This window comes from Chelonoidis abingdonii, chromosome 1 (assembly GCF_003597395.2).
Source record: "Chelonoidis abingdonii isolate Lonesome George chromosome 1, CheloAbing_2.0, whole genome shotgun sequence".
In the NCBI taxonomy this organism is placed as follows: domain Eukaryota; kingdom Metazoa; phylum Chordata; order Testudines; family Testudinidae; genus Chelonoidis; species Chelonoidis abingdonii.
The window spans coordinates 354929826-354942297 of record NC_133769.1 but is presented as its reverse complement, the minus strand read 5'-3'; the positions used below and the strand labels follow the sequence as shown (position 1 = coordinate 354942297).

The 12472-nt window shown below is 41.4% G+C and overlaps 1 protein-coding gene across 4 annotated transcripts in view; it reads right to left on the bottom strand.

The window, feature by feature from the left end:
• The window catches only part of RAB30 (RAB30, member RAS oncogene family), a 67093-nt gene extending 55043 nt beyond the window's left edge, over nucleotides 1-12050 (bottom strand). For 2 of the 4 annotated variants that reach the window (XM_075061783.1, XM_032789721.2), the window contains exons 1-2: nucleotides 11494-12050; nucleotides 1174-1367 (exon numbers count right to left, since the gene is read on the bottom strand). The gene's annotated coding sequence lies outside the window, so the exon portion shown is untranslated. The remainder of the gene's footprint in view (nucleotides 1-1173; nucleotides 1368-11493) is intronic. The other 2 variants (XM_075061782.1, XM_032789722.2) reach the window with 1 other exon arrangement.
• Nucleotides 12051-12472: the final 422 nt, after the last annotated feature.

Below are 12472 nucleotides of genomic sequence, written 5' to 3'. Positions count from 1 at the left end.
TGGTCCTGGAAGCAGGGCAGAGGACACTAGATGCCTACCCACAGTGCAACCGTGATATATTTTGAGACCGTGCGGACACAATCCAGCCATGCAAGTGGCCAACTGTGTAGGTGAGCTGCTGAAAGAGTTTTGTGGTGGCACAATGACGACAGAATTTTTTACTGGTACAACTTGCTAGTGCAGACAAGGCCAATGCTAAGAAGTTTTGTCTTTGGGTTTGAAGGTATAGGGGGTGTTTTTCAACACCTGAATATGGATCTATTTGTTTAAGTCTGTACTTAAGCTATTATACTGAAGCAGGGGTCAGGTAGGGAGAAGTGGAGCCCTAGGAGTATCTCCCCCTATTCTATTTTTAAAAAACAATAATTTCGGGGTGATTGATTATTACCCAGACCCACAATGCACCTCACGTTGAGAGAGTCAGGAATTAACATGGGAGCAATTATCCTTTAAGAGATGAGCATGGGGTATAAATGTTTTAAACACAAGTCATATATGACAACAAATCATGTCACAAACAGCAGCTTTGGTCTCACAGTTCAGATAAAGCAATTTCCATTTGGTTAGGTATTCACACTTTTTTCTCTGCAAGACAGTTAACAGAAATTTCTACTCATTCTGTTTGTTAGCCTGAAAGTTCAATAGGACAATGTGAAAAAATGCTGTGATGAAGAAAATGCGCAGTTTCCCTTTAAATAACATCCATTAGTAATTTTTTTTAACAAAATGTATATGCCAGCTCTTGAAATCTCAGGCTTCTTGGATGTGCAACACAGACAGTCTCAATGCGCCAAAGTAATTTTTTGTGTAAAGATCCAAAATCCTCCAGGAAATGCCCTAAACCTACATAATGTTCTCAAGCACCTATATTTTAACTGGGGAATTTTACATACCAGATATATATGTGAAAGTTACAGGCACCCAGTTGTTTCCCTACTAGCTACCATGTGAGGAGGCTATAGAGACAGAGTTATTCCACCTAAGGGGAGAAATAACTGATGTTGCTGAAATTTGCTTCACTTAAGCCGTTTTCAGTTAGCAGATAAAAATGACCCCTTTTTAGTGAAAGCACTTCTCCTTCTGAAGTTCCACTATCAGAAACATGGGAGGCACGACTGAAAATCTGGAGTCAAGAATTAGCCCATTGTTGCACTATTGAGAAATACAACTTACAAGGTCTTGTCTTCACTGGCGTGGGTGGGAGGAAGTGTTCTTATCAACAAGTGGTAATTAACTTGAGGTAAAATACTAGTGACACTACAAACTGCCTTGTCTTCTTCACTAGGATTTTACCTCGTTCTAGTTACTCATGTTAGCCAGCACCTTTTTCCTCTGAAGACACACATGAGCATGCACTTAAAGGGGAGCTGCAAAAAGAAAAAGAAAAGGGAAATGTTATTTCTCCTACCTTTTCTCATGAGGTACCAAAAGTCTGAAATATCCCCCCCTTCCTAGACATTTTAAAAACAAAAACCATGCTTGATTTTCACCTTGAAGTATCAGCAATGTCAAAGCAGGAATCAAGAGCTTCTGCTGGAAGATCTACTGAAGAGCTAAAATGTGTAAGGAAAGTTTTTTCAGCTCAACCATTTACTATTAAATGGCTGTTAGCAAAAAAGAAAAACCAAAAACCCACACAAGATTCAATTTTAAACCATCTGAAGGGAAAAAAAAGTCATTTCACCTGTTGATTATTCAGATTAAGGAGATTTTAGGACACGTGAGATGTCACATCCTATCAGTTCTCCTGTCATCTTCAGTGTTTCAGGATAGGCAAAGCCTGAATTTCTAATGTGAAAAAATGAACTGAATTTAAATCTCTCTTTACTCACTAGAAAGCAGCAAAAGAGGGTAAACCCAATGTTTTATTCTTTGCAGGAGACCTACAAAGGGATTCTGTTAGGTCACTATCCCAAGAACTCAGGTTTTATAAGAAAACCTTTATAATAAGACCCACAGAATTTTTGCCTTACTTCTCCACACACCCCCGTTAAATATAAGTAGCTATTTTAAGTAAATATCTTCACAACCTAGTTATAGCACTGCGTTCCAGAACCCAAAAGCTGAGTACCACTAGAGAGAGCCCTGAGTCTGACCCTGAAACTGGTTTTGTACCATAAAATTAATTTTGCTACACGTATACACTTTACCATAAAACAAAATATTAAACTAATTGATTTGTTTTATTATTCAAGCTCAGAAATGGATAAATTATATAATGTAATGAAGTATACATTTTCTTTATTAATTTTCCAATTTTATAATCCTTAGCTCTCGTCTCCTAATGCCCCTACTCTACTTGGCTACATTGATGACATCTTCATCATCTGGACCCATGGAAAAGAAGCCCTTGAGGAATTCCACCATGATTTCAACAATTTCTATCCCACCATCAACCTCAGCCTAGACCAATTCACACAAGCAGTCCATTTCCTGGACACTACTGTGCTAATAAGCGATGATCACATAAACACCACCCTATACCGGAACCTACAGACCACTATACTTACCTACGTGTCTCAGCTTCCACCGGAGCACACCAATCCATTATCTGAGCCAAACTCTAATATTTACACTGCCATTTTCTCATCCTCGCAGAGACACCCTACATTCTCTTCACGATTTTCTTAAAACTCAGTACCGCTCTGAGTTAAAAAACGATTGGACAGAGCCGAGAGTCCGAAGTACCTATTACAGGCAGGTCCACAGAACTACAGAACGCCGTTAGCCGTACCTTAGCCCCAACTAATTCTCCAGCGCATCTCAAGATCTAACAAGATCCTGAAGATTATCCTCCTCTCTCGACTGGGAGACAGACCTGCTCGATTACAGACGGCCCCCCCTGAGCAATACTTCCAGCACCACAGACACAGAAAACCTAACAGGAACCTTATCTTGTGCACAAGCCTGATGCACTTCTGTTACTATCTATAAGTGACATCTCTAGCACTATCATCAGGCCCGCTCGGGGCTCATTCACCTGCACATTCCACGTGATATTGCCTCTTGTGCCAGCATGCCCCTCTGCCTGGTATCACTTGGCAACCAGACCTATCTATGTTAAAGAATAAATGGCCAATTGCATCCGGGCTCATATATTCACAAACCAGGCAGGGCACTTCAGCCTTCTGGCATCAGTTATAGCGACTTATGGTGGGCATCTTGTAACGAAGCTTCAAAACTTGGACTCGAGAATGCTCTGAACTTGAATTATATGGCAACTAGTCTATCAATTGGTTGATAGAGAGGAATGGCTGACCATTAACAATTGAATCTGTTTTCCCCTGTTAGGTTCCTTACCCTTTGTCACCTGTCTGAATGGGCCATCTTGTTATCATACAAGTTTTTTCCCTCTTGTTGGTAATTGCTTCCTCTTATTAAATAAGCTTGATTGGACTAGGGCAATTTGCACTTTCATTGTTCTCTAATGTGTGTGGTTGTTATTCTTATCCTTACAATTGTTCTTCTATGATCTGAAATGGGCTGTAGCCTATGAAAGCTCATGCTCAAATAAATTTGTTAGCCTCTAAGGTGCCACAAGTACTCCTGTTCTTTTTTCATAATCCAAGGGGTTATTTAGAACCTAGGTTTTAAGAGGATCTGCTTTTAAATAAAATCATGATGTTTAACCTGACAGGGTCTCTATCATTAACTCTTTGAACATGCATCGTTTTGAAGGCAGGAATTCACCTTTAAATTGTAGTTGCTAGTCTAACACCTGAATAAGGATCTCTGCCATATTTCTGTAGAGTCCAACAGAGTTTGACAGCAGGAGCAGAGTGCCTGCCAAGACATTATGCCTTAATTTTATTACCAATAGGACAGGGCAAAGGTGCACTGGCTCTTTGGTCAGACGTTATTGCCTTCTTTCCAGCCACCCACCCTATTCCCTATTAGTGTTACTTCTACCTCCAGACTGATATCTCCATTTATGCTCATCCATTTCCTAATGTAATACAGAATCATTTGCACCCAAGTATCTAAGGCTCCAAAGGAGCTTGCTGCACATCACTATATATAAACAAGGGCACTATAGTAGAATGGGAACAAGAAAGAATCATGAAGGTAAAACCCCACAACAGGGAGGGAGCAGTTTGATACTGGCCTCTCAGCTATTATGGACAATGCTGTTCCACCAGTGACTCCTCAGATGTGGCACCCTACATGACAATTTGAGTACCCCAGGCAGCTGCCTCACTGCACCCCAGATGATTGCAGCAATATCGTTCAATAGCAATATTCCGGGGGGGGGGGGAGGAATTAAAATGGTATATTTTTGTCACAATCCTCATTCCTAACTCAAACATATTCAACCAGAAGTCCATCTCAATAACCTCTCTCCGGATTCTGTAACACAGCCCTCAGTACATTCTAAATGTACTGGCTACTTGAATTTAAATATTTAAGAGGAAAATAGGAAAGTGCTTCTTTACTGCAAAGCAAGGTAGAGAAACAGAATGGAAGTCAAGGTGTAACACACTGGCAGAGCATGTGTCACATCCCAACCCTGTGGCTGGTCAAACACCTTACTATTGCTACCAGTTAATGGAGGGAACTCCTTTAGCTCAAGTGATAAATGTCTGTTCTACGGCTCTGAAGGTCTGAGTTTCAAGCTTCACTGAATGTTCATACAGAAGGCTGTTACAAGTCATCCCTCTCCAATATCAGGTGAGGGTGGTAAATACATAAGACAAGATTTTCTTCAATGTTCACAAATAAAGTCAAGTCAAGGCCTATTACTATTCTGTAGGGTCTTGGAATTCTTTGGTGCCTCCACGCAAGAGAGATGAATTCACACTGAGAAACTCTGCTCCCTTTTTATATATGCACATTGCACTTTGGATTAGTGACATTTTTGCACAGTACATATTCTGCGCTAACAAGGACTTTAAAAAGCACAATTTCGTTTTCCTGAAGGAGACTGACTTTGTTATCAAAACATGTTCATCGGTGGATCCAACTACTAGGGGCTTGCATCAATACTCCATTCTGCTATTGTGTCTTTAATTAGGACAGAGTTACTGGAGGACTATTTGAGTCTTGTACACGTTTGTGTCTGAGATGCTGTTTTTTACCTGTAGTGCTCATTCTGTGGGAGACAGACAGCCTCTTGAAAAGCCACACAAAAGATCGTTTCTTTCCAAGCCAACACAGCTTTTCCCAATCCCCTTGACTTCCAAGGAAAAAAGGGGTGTCCGTACAGGAAACTTATTGTTGAATTTAATATGACTAAATACAATAAGCTAGAGGAAAATATTTCTGCTCCAGGCAAAGTACACAAATTGGATGTATGCTACCCCTATCTTTAACAGGTTCATTGTTAATCCCACCATGTGGTCCCACCTACACAGGCAAGGCCAAGTCACATTACAACACAATCCCCACACACTTAGTTTGCACAGGCCCCTCATGTGAGTATGTCTACACTGGAGCTGGGGTGTAATTATGGATGGTCAGACAATAGAAGGGGTCAGATAATTATTTAATGACAGTAGACACTGAGATTCAAGACATTAAAATTTCATAACCATTAAAAAACACAAATTATCAACATCATGTCACAATATACAAAGAAAACAGCCTTAAATCAAACTTTTAAGTTCGCAAGCACCATTTTTCTTATTTTGCCTATTTGTAAATTTCACTTATCAATGGAAATTTTTTTTCCTGTGTGTGGTGAAATCTACATCTACCAACATTTACCAATAAAAATCAAATCCTTCCAAGCCTAATTATGTTTAAATAGTAACATTGATTTTAATGGGCCAAACTGATCGCTTGTGTAATTGTAATGAATTAAACGGAGTTATATCAGGGATGTATTTGCGTCGATTTGTTCGACTTCACTTAAACTTAAAGTATGGTCCAATTGAAAGGCATCATAGTCCAGGAAACGCTTAGATCACAAACATGACAGAACAATTTTTGATACTATAAAATATGAATTAAAAACCAGCACAATTTCTCTCACCAGTTATGTCAATAATTGACTAAGTTACTTACTGCAGGATGATATAATAGAAATTGGATACTAAAAAGGCTCTTTTAGGTCATCTAGTCCATGCCCCCCAACCAATGCAGAATGGTTCCTCTACTCTACTTTTCACGTTTTCTCCAACTGAGTTAATAATTTAGTAATGGACCTGTCACCACTTACGAGAATGGAATAATCTCAAAAAGTAAGTATCACTCTCAGAAATTTTGCCTGATATCCAGCCCCAATTTTCCCAGATTTAGATGTTATCCCATTACTCCCAGTTTTAACCTACCTTGTACCATCCTATGCAATTCCTGTCCTACTGTAATCCACACACTTGTATTATGATGCATACTTTCTCTAGCTTTCACATAGCCACACACATCCATGTAACCTGGACACACACAAAAACAAACCACAGCTGTGGGAGCCAGCTAGGTTCAGACATTTTCTGATTGTCATTTCTGCAACTATTAGCAGCAACATTTGCTTTCGTATTTTAGGACCCATTTACTGAAGAAGCAATTCTTCCACTAAAAACAAAAATGATTGTACCCAAATCAACAGTGGAATCAGGCCTGTTGTAACTGTTCATTTAATTTTATTTTATGAGGGAAAAAAATAAGTGGTTACCTGGCACACAAACAATACAGCTCCAGATAAATCTCTGTAAGACAGACCATAACGTACTGTTACACCAGATGACTGAAGTTCCCAGTAACAGATGCCATCTTGACTGAACATGCTTAAGACTGAACTGGGAACTTCCAGAACAAAAAGCAAGAGTTGCTACAGTTTCAGTTAAAGAGGCAAGATTCCCTCACTCAAGCTGTACATGATTCATTTCATGTGCACTGGAGGAGAGGTGGAACTGGGCCATGTAACTCACTTATGAGTGTGTATTACATTAGTCAAAAAAAAAAATGGAGAAAAAACCTGTTTCATGGGAGGAACAATAGAAAAAGGAACACCAGCACCCTCTTCATTTTTCTCATCTTCTTCCAAGTGGCCCCTATATGAATAACCACTTAAGTCCCAGTGCACCAAGTTCTCTTCATTCAAATCTTTCCTAAAGGTTCTTTTCTCCCAAAAATCCACTCATCACACTAGCCTAAGTGAGTCAAATAACTTCTCTCACTCAGCATTGTAGCAGAGAAGAAGACAGAAAGAGCAAAACTTGAAACAAATCTATATCAGCACTTTCCTTGGGTCTGTATTTTAGACCCCAGTTCCACATCAGGGTAGGATTCAGAATGTGTGCATGCTAGTAGATCCCAGTGTGGGACTGGGACCTTCCCTGTCCCAAAGCACTTGCAGTTAAGGACCATCTTACTTTGCCTCCAATACAGTGTATACCTCATTGCTGATGCTTAGCAAATAAGGCCTTCATCTTGCAATCATGTGCATTTGTGCATAACTTTCTTCACAGAAGTAGTCCCATTAAATCTAGTGGGACTATTTGCATGAGTAAATACACATGCCTAAGTCTTTGTGGGATCAGGACATAAGTTAAATAAACATGAAGTTTCTACAAACCAGCTATTTAGGAGGAATGACCCGATAGTTCTTGACTTTGCTCATTCATGGTAGTATGCAGTTATCATAAGCCTCTTTCCCAAATCTGGACCTTAGCGTCCAAAATCTGGGTGCTTAGCATGAACCTCCAAGCTTAATTACCAGCTTGGATCTTATCTCGCTGCCACCAACCAAGGAATCAGTGCCCTGGTACACCTGATGTCCCCAAAACCTTCCCTGGGGAACCCCAGAACTCAGACGCTTTTGAGTCTCACAAAGGGAAACAACACTTCCCTTCCTCTCCCTCTCCACCCGACTCTCTCTCCTGGGCTAACCTGAGAGTATTGATGCAATCCTCTTTACATACAAACAAAAGCAGTCTCCTTTATTCCACAAAGAGAAACCCCAATACAAGGAAACAGAGATGATCCTCTCTCTTCCCCCTTCCACCAACGCCTTGTTGCAGAGCTTCCCCGTAGATCTAACACAAAGAGACCTCCCTGTTCCAACCTACCCGAGAGAAAGACTCACAAGCTTAGAAAAGCTTTAACAAAAAAAAAAAGAAAGAAAAGAAGAATAGAATAAAACTCTGCATCAAGATGACTACAGGGCTATTGCTAAGAAAATATGAAATAAACAGTCTGATTCAAAAAAGATATCCCATTTGAACATTCAGCAAGTTACAATGTAAATACCCCCGAAAACAACATAAAAGCTCATATTGTTTTTCTACCTATATACTTACAAGTTGGGCACAGAAGCTCTTAGAAGTAAAAAGACGCTTCTCATAGCTGAGGACAGACAAAGAACCAGAGTCCAAAACTTCCCTCCCTGACTTTGAAAAATCCGGTTTTCTGATTGGTCCTCTGGTCAGGTGTTTGGTTCCCTTTGTTAATCCTTTACAGGTAAAAGAAACATTAACCCTTAGCTATCTGTTTATGACAGCAGTGTACAGGTCTGTCGCATCTTACGTGCATTTAACATGCACGATTTCAACTTTATGCGGTCGGCAAAAACAAACAAAAAAAAAGAGAAAAACAACAATTTTAATACTGTACCAGTAGTGCAGGCAATTCCGCCCACCATTACACTCAATGTAATTTTGACTATACGCGATTTTTGCTTTACATGCTGACTGCGGAACGTAACCCCAGCGTAAGATGCAACAGATCTGTAGTTGTAATAGTGTCAGTTCCAAGATATTAGAGACACAAGGTGGGTGAGGTAATGTCTTTTACTGGATCAAGCTCAAAGCTTGTCTCTCTCACCAACAGAAGATGGTCCAATAAAAGATATTACCTCACTCACCTTGTTTCTCATTTATGGTGACAGATGACCTCCTGAAGGCTCACTTTGAAGTCTTTTTACATTTCTGTAACTGCAAGGCAAAAACTGCAACAAACACATCCTGGTGAATACTGCATTTGCCTGCATGCTACTTGGTGTCTGAATTTCTTAAGTCCATTTTAACTCTAATTATTGCATAGCACCAGAGTGCTAACACTTTAGACAAACTCATTGCTATTTAGAGAAATTCATTAATACAGCAACCTGATTAAACAAACATACATGAAAACAATAAATAAGAATGCAAGATGGGCATAAATATATAGGCACGGTATTTAGACAAGGGACTGTAATACTCCCCCCATACACACACACAAATCCCCTGCTATATAGGTTTCTAATAATGTACATATCATTAATTTTCAGAATGCACTTTCAAACTATCACTGCAGTTCCAGCGCTTGCTCTTCATAGCCTACAAAATCATTGCTGTAAAGGTTCCTCTCTTATAGCCAACAGGAGAAGTCGTATATTAAATTATGCACTGAATCCCTTGACCAAAAAAAGAGGGGGAGAGGGACGCCATTCCAGGAAATAAAAAAGTCTAAAAAACAAAAGGCAACTGGACTGCATGCACTGCTGTTCCTCTCCTTTAACTTGGGAACAACAAGTAAGGAAGGAAGGAAAAAGAAGAAATAAAAAAAATACGAGGAGATTTAGCTGAGGAATGTTTACCCCTCAGGAATTTAGTTGCAAGATAAGATCACATAAAATGCTCCCTGCATTACACATTGACTCCCTAACAATTGTGTTAGTGTTTACAAACACTTTAATCAAAAGAAACAGGGAGTTTCATCGTCCACATTGCACTCATGTCACACATCCCTTAGCATTGCAATTCCAAGGAAAGTCTGCCAAAGGACAAAACAGTCTCAGTTACACAAGAGTAACGCAGAAGCAAATATGCAGCAGTGGGGGAAAAAAATCAGCTCAGTTGCACACACACTTCCTGTGCCCCAAAGAGATTCAATCCTTGGAGTAGAGGAACTTTGAAGGGACCAGACGGGAGACGCGGCAAATTCTGCAGTGAAGCAAAGCTGTGTCTGTGCTGCTAATATCGTATTATATAACAGAAAGAAGATTTCTCTGGCGCATACTTGTAATTGCAGTGATGATATAGTTTTAGAAAAGAATAAATACTGTAATATTTTGCAACTTGTTATGGTAGCACTATTCAGCAAACATCTCAAAGTGTTTAACAAAAGCAGGGATTATCCCCATTTTACAGATGAGGAAACTGAAGTAAGTGACTTTCCCCACAGAGCTAAGGAAAGAACTGGGAAAAGGACCTACATCCCTCTGCACTGTCTCCAAAGAAAATGAGGACTGCGTTGTGAAGCAGTGTTGGATTCCAGAGTTAATTTTAAAAACACTCACATTTCTTCTATTTATGACATCAGAAAAACCAAGTAGATCACAAAAAGATAGCTCAATAGTTAAGATTGGGTACATCTGCCTAGAGCATTTAGTCCAGCTGTTGGTTTAAAAGTATATATTCATTCACAGTACTCAAAAATAAATCTGAAATAGTTGAAATTGCTAAGAGCCAGTTACACAACTCAAGTCACTTTTTCCCCTGAAAGAGGCAAGGAATGGATCTAACAAAAAACCACCATAGCCCCGGCCCAAAACCACATTTTCCCCTCCCTTTTCCATCACCAGTCCCAGATCTCTCTTACCAACCAGAAACACTCCTATCTCATAGCACCTTGGCATCATTAAGCAATAGCAAATTAAGGTCAATCACATTTGCTGCTATTTTCATCGAGATGATAAATTGTACCAGGATTCCCTCCAGTTATTTGTTACTGTATCCCAGGGAAGTTCAATCAAACTACTACTTATTATTTGTTACCGTGTGCTGAAAGTTGCCATGGAGTTTTTAAAAAAGGTCTACAGATGTTCACTTTTTCAGACAATTCAGTGACACTCAGAATTAACCATATTTAAAAAAGAGAATATTCTTAATAAAAACAAATCAGACAAACATCCTGTGACTGGATAAAAAGAATACTGACATAGAAATGTGAAGTGCGTATTATGCACTATATTTTTACACACAACGATTGAGCCTACTACTGTGGCTATTTCTAATATGTTATCCTGAAGGTGTATGGAAAGGGAAAGAGAGCATTTCATAATGTAGTAAGTCTGCTATTTAATATATATATCATCCGTTTGTTCTCTTAAACACAAGAAAAAAAGGCAATAAAGTATTCTAAAATTAAATTAAGTCACTATCTTATTCCCCTATAAATTAGCTCTTTTGAAATGCATCAAGCATTTTTTTTTTAAAAGGCACCAAACTAAAATAAACCCACATCTCAATTGCTTCTTCCCCTCCACACCAGACACACACCCCCTCCAACATCTGTATATGAAGGGCAATCAACACTGTCTGATAATTGTTCTGCAGGCAAGTCTAGCTCTGTAAGGATTTTTCATACGTAACCACCTCTCCAACAAATAATAATCAAGCTTATAGACAACTCAGTGCACAGAAGAAAAACGGAGGGGTGATGGTGGTTTTTTTGGCAGTGGTACCCATGCGCCCACAAATAGCCCTGCACAGAACCTCCCCTCATCAACTGCACTTTTCTGACTTAAAAATACATATCACAGACAAGTTGATTGCAAGAAATCACAGAACTCACCTGGATTTGGGATTTTTCCCCTTCCCCTGCGAGACCATAAAACAAGACACAACGTGGGATTCAATCACCTAGACATGGGGTAGGGCTTGCAGCTCCCTTGGGATGTCTATATGGTCCCCCCCTTCCCTGTGCTTGGGATTTAGTCTCTGCCCTAGTGCTTCAGCAGCAGGGGGAGGAGGCGACAGCGTAGCACAATGAATTGCAGTGCAGAAATTTCCCTTGCCTGTTTTGCAATGACATCATCCTTATGTCCAGGACGGGAGGTAGGAGAGGGGAAGCCCCCCATTGGCCCCTTAAGATCGACGGTGCGGCATTCTGGAATTTGTAGTTCTCTCCCATGTCTAGCAGCAAGCCCAGGTGCATGGAGAACTACAACTCCTATAAGGTTCTGCGCCGCGCAGCCGCAGAGAAAACTGGGTGTGTTGTGGGGGGGAGGGAACGGAGAGAGTGCTATCGGCGGCCATGTTGGTGGTGTGGGTTCGCCGTTAGCTCGGAGGAGCGGCCGGGAAATCGGATTAAAATGTCGGCAAGGGGCGGGCGGGAGCTGAATGTTCAGGGGCGAGTAAGGAAAGGCAGGAAACGGGGGGCCGCGCCTCTTCTCCCGCCAGACGGACGGGTGCGCGCAGCGGCCAGCAGACCCCGCAGTGCGTTCGGTTATCATCCCCTCCCCCAGCGTGGACGGTGCGGCGTGCTTAAGTCCCCCCTACGGAGGGGTCTACCTCGGTGAAGGGGGAGGGGAGGCTGCCGAGTAGGAGCGTGCGCGGACCGGCTCCGTGTCCTCCGCGGACGGTGAGCGCCCGGCCTCTGGCGCACATGACGAGCGACGCCCGCAGGTGAGCCGCCTGGCTCCATAGCTGCCCCCGCTGGGGGGCTGGCCGGCGGAGGGTGGCGCGGCCGGCGCACGGGCACCCAGGAGCCGCCGCGCACGATGGAGGGCGGGCCCTGCGCGGTGCCCCGCGTGCGCAGTGCCCGGGCCGCG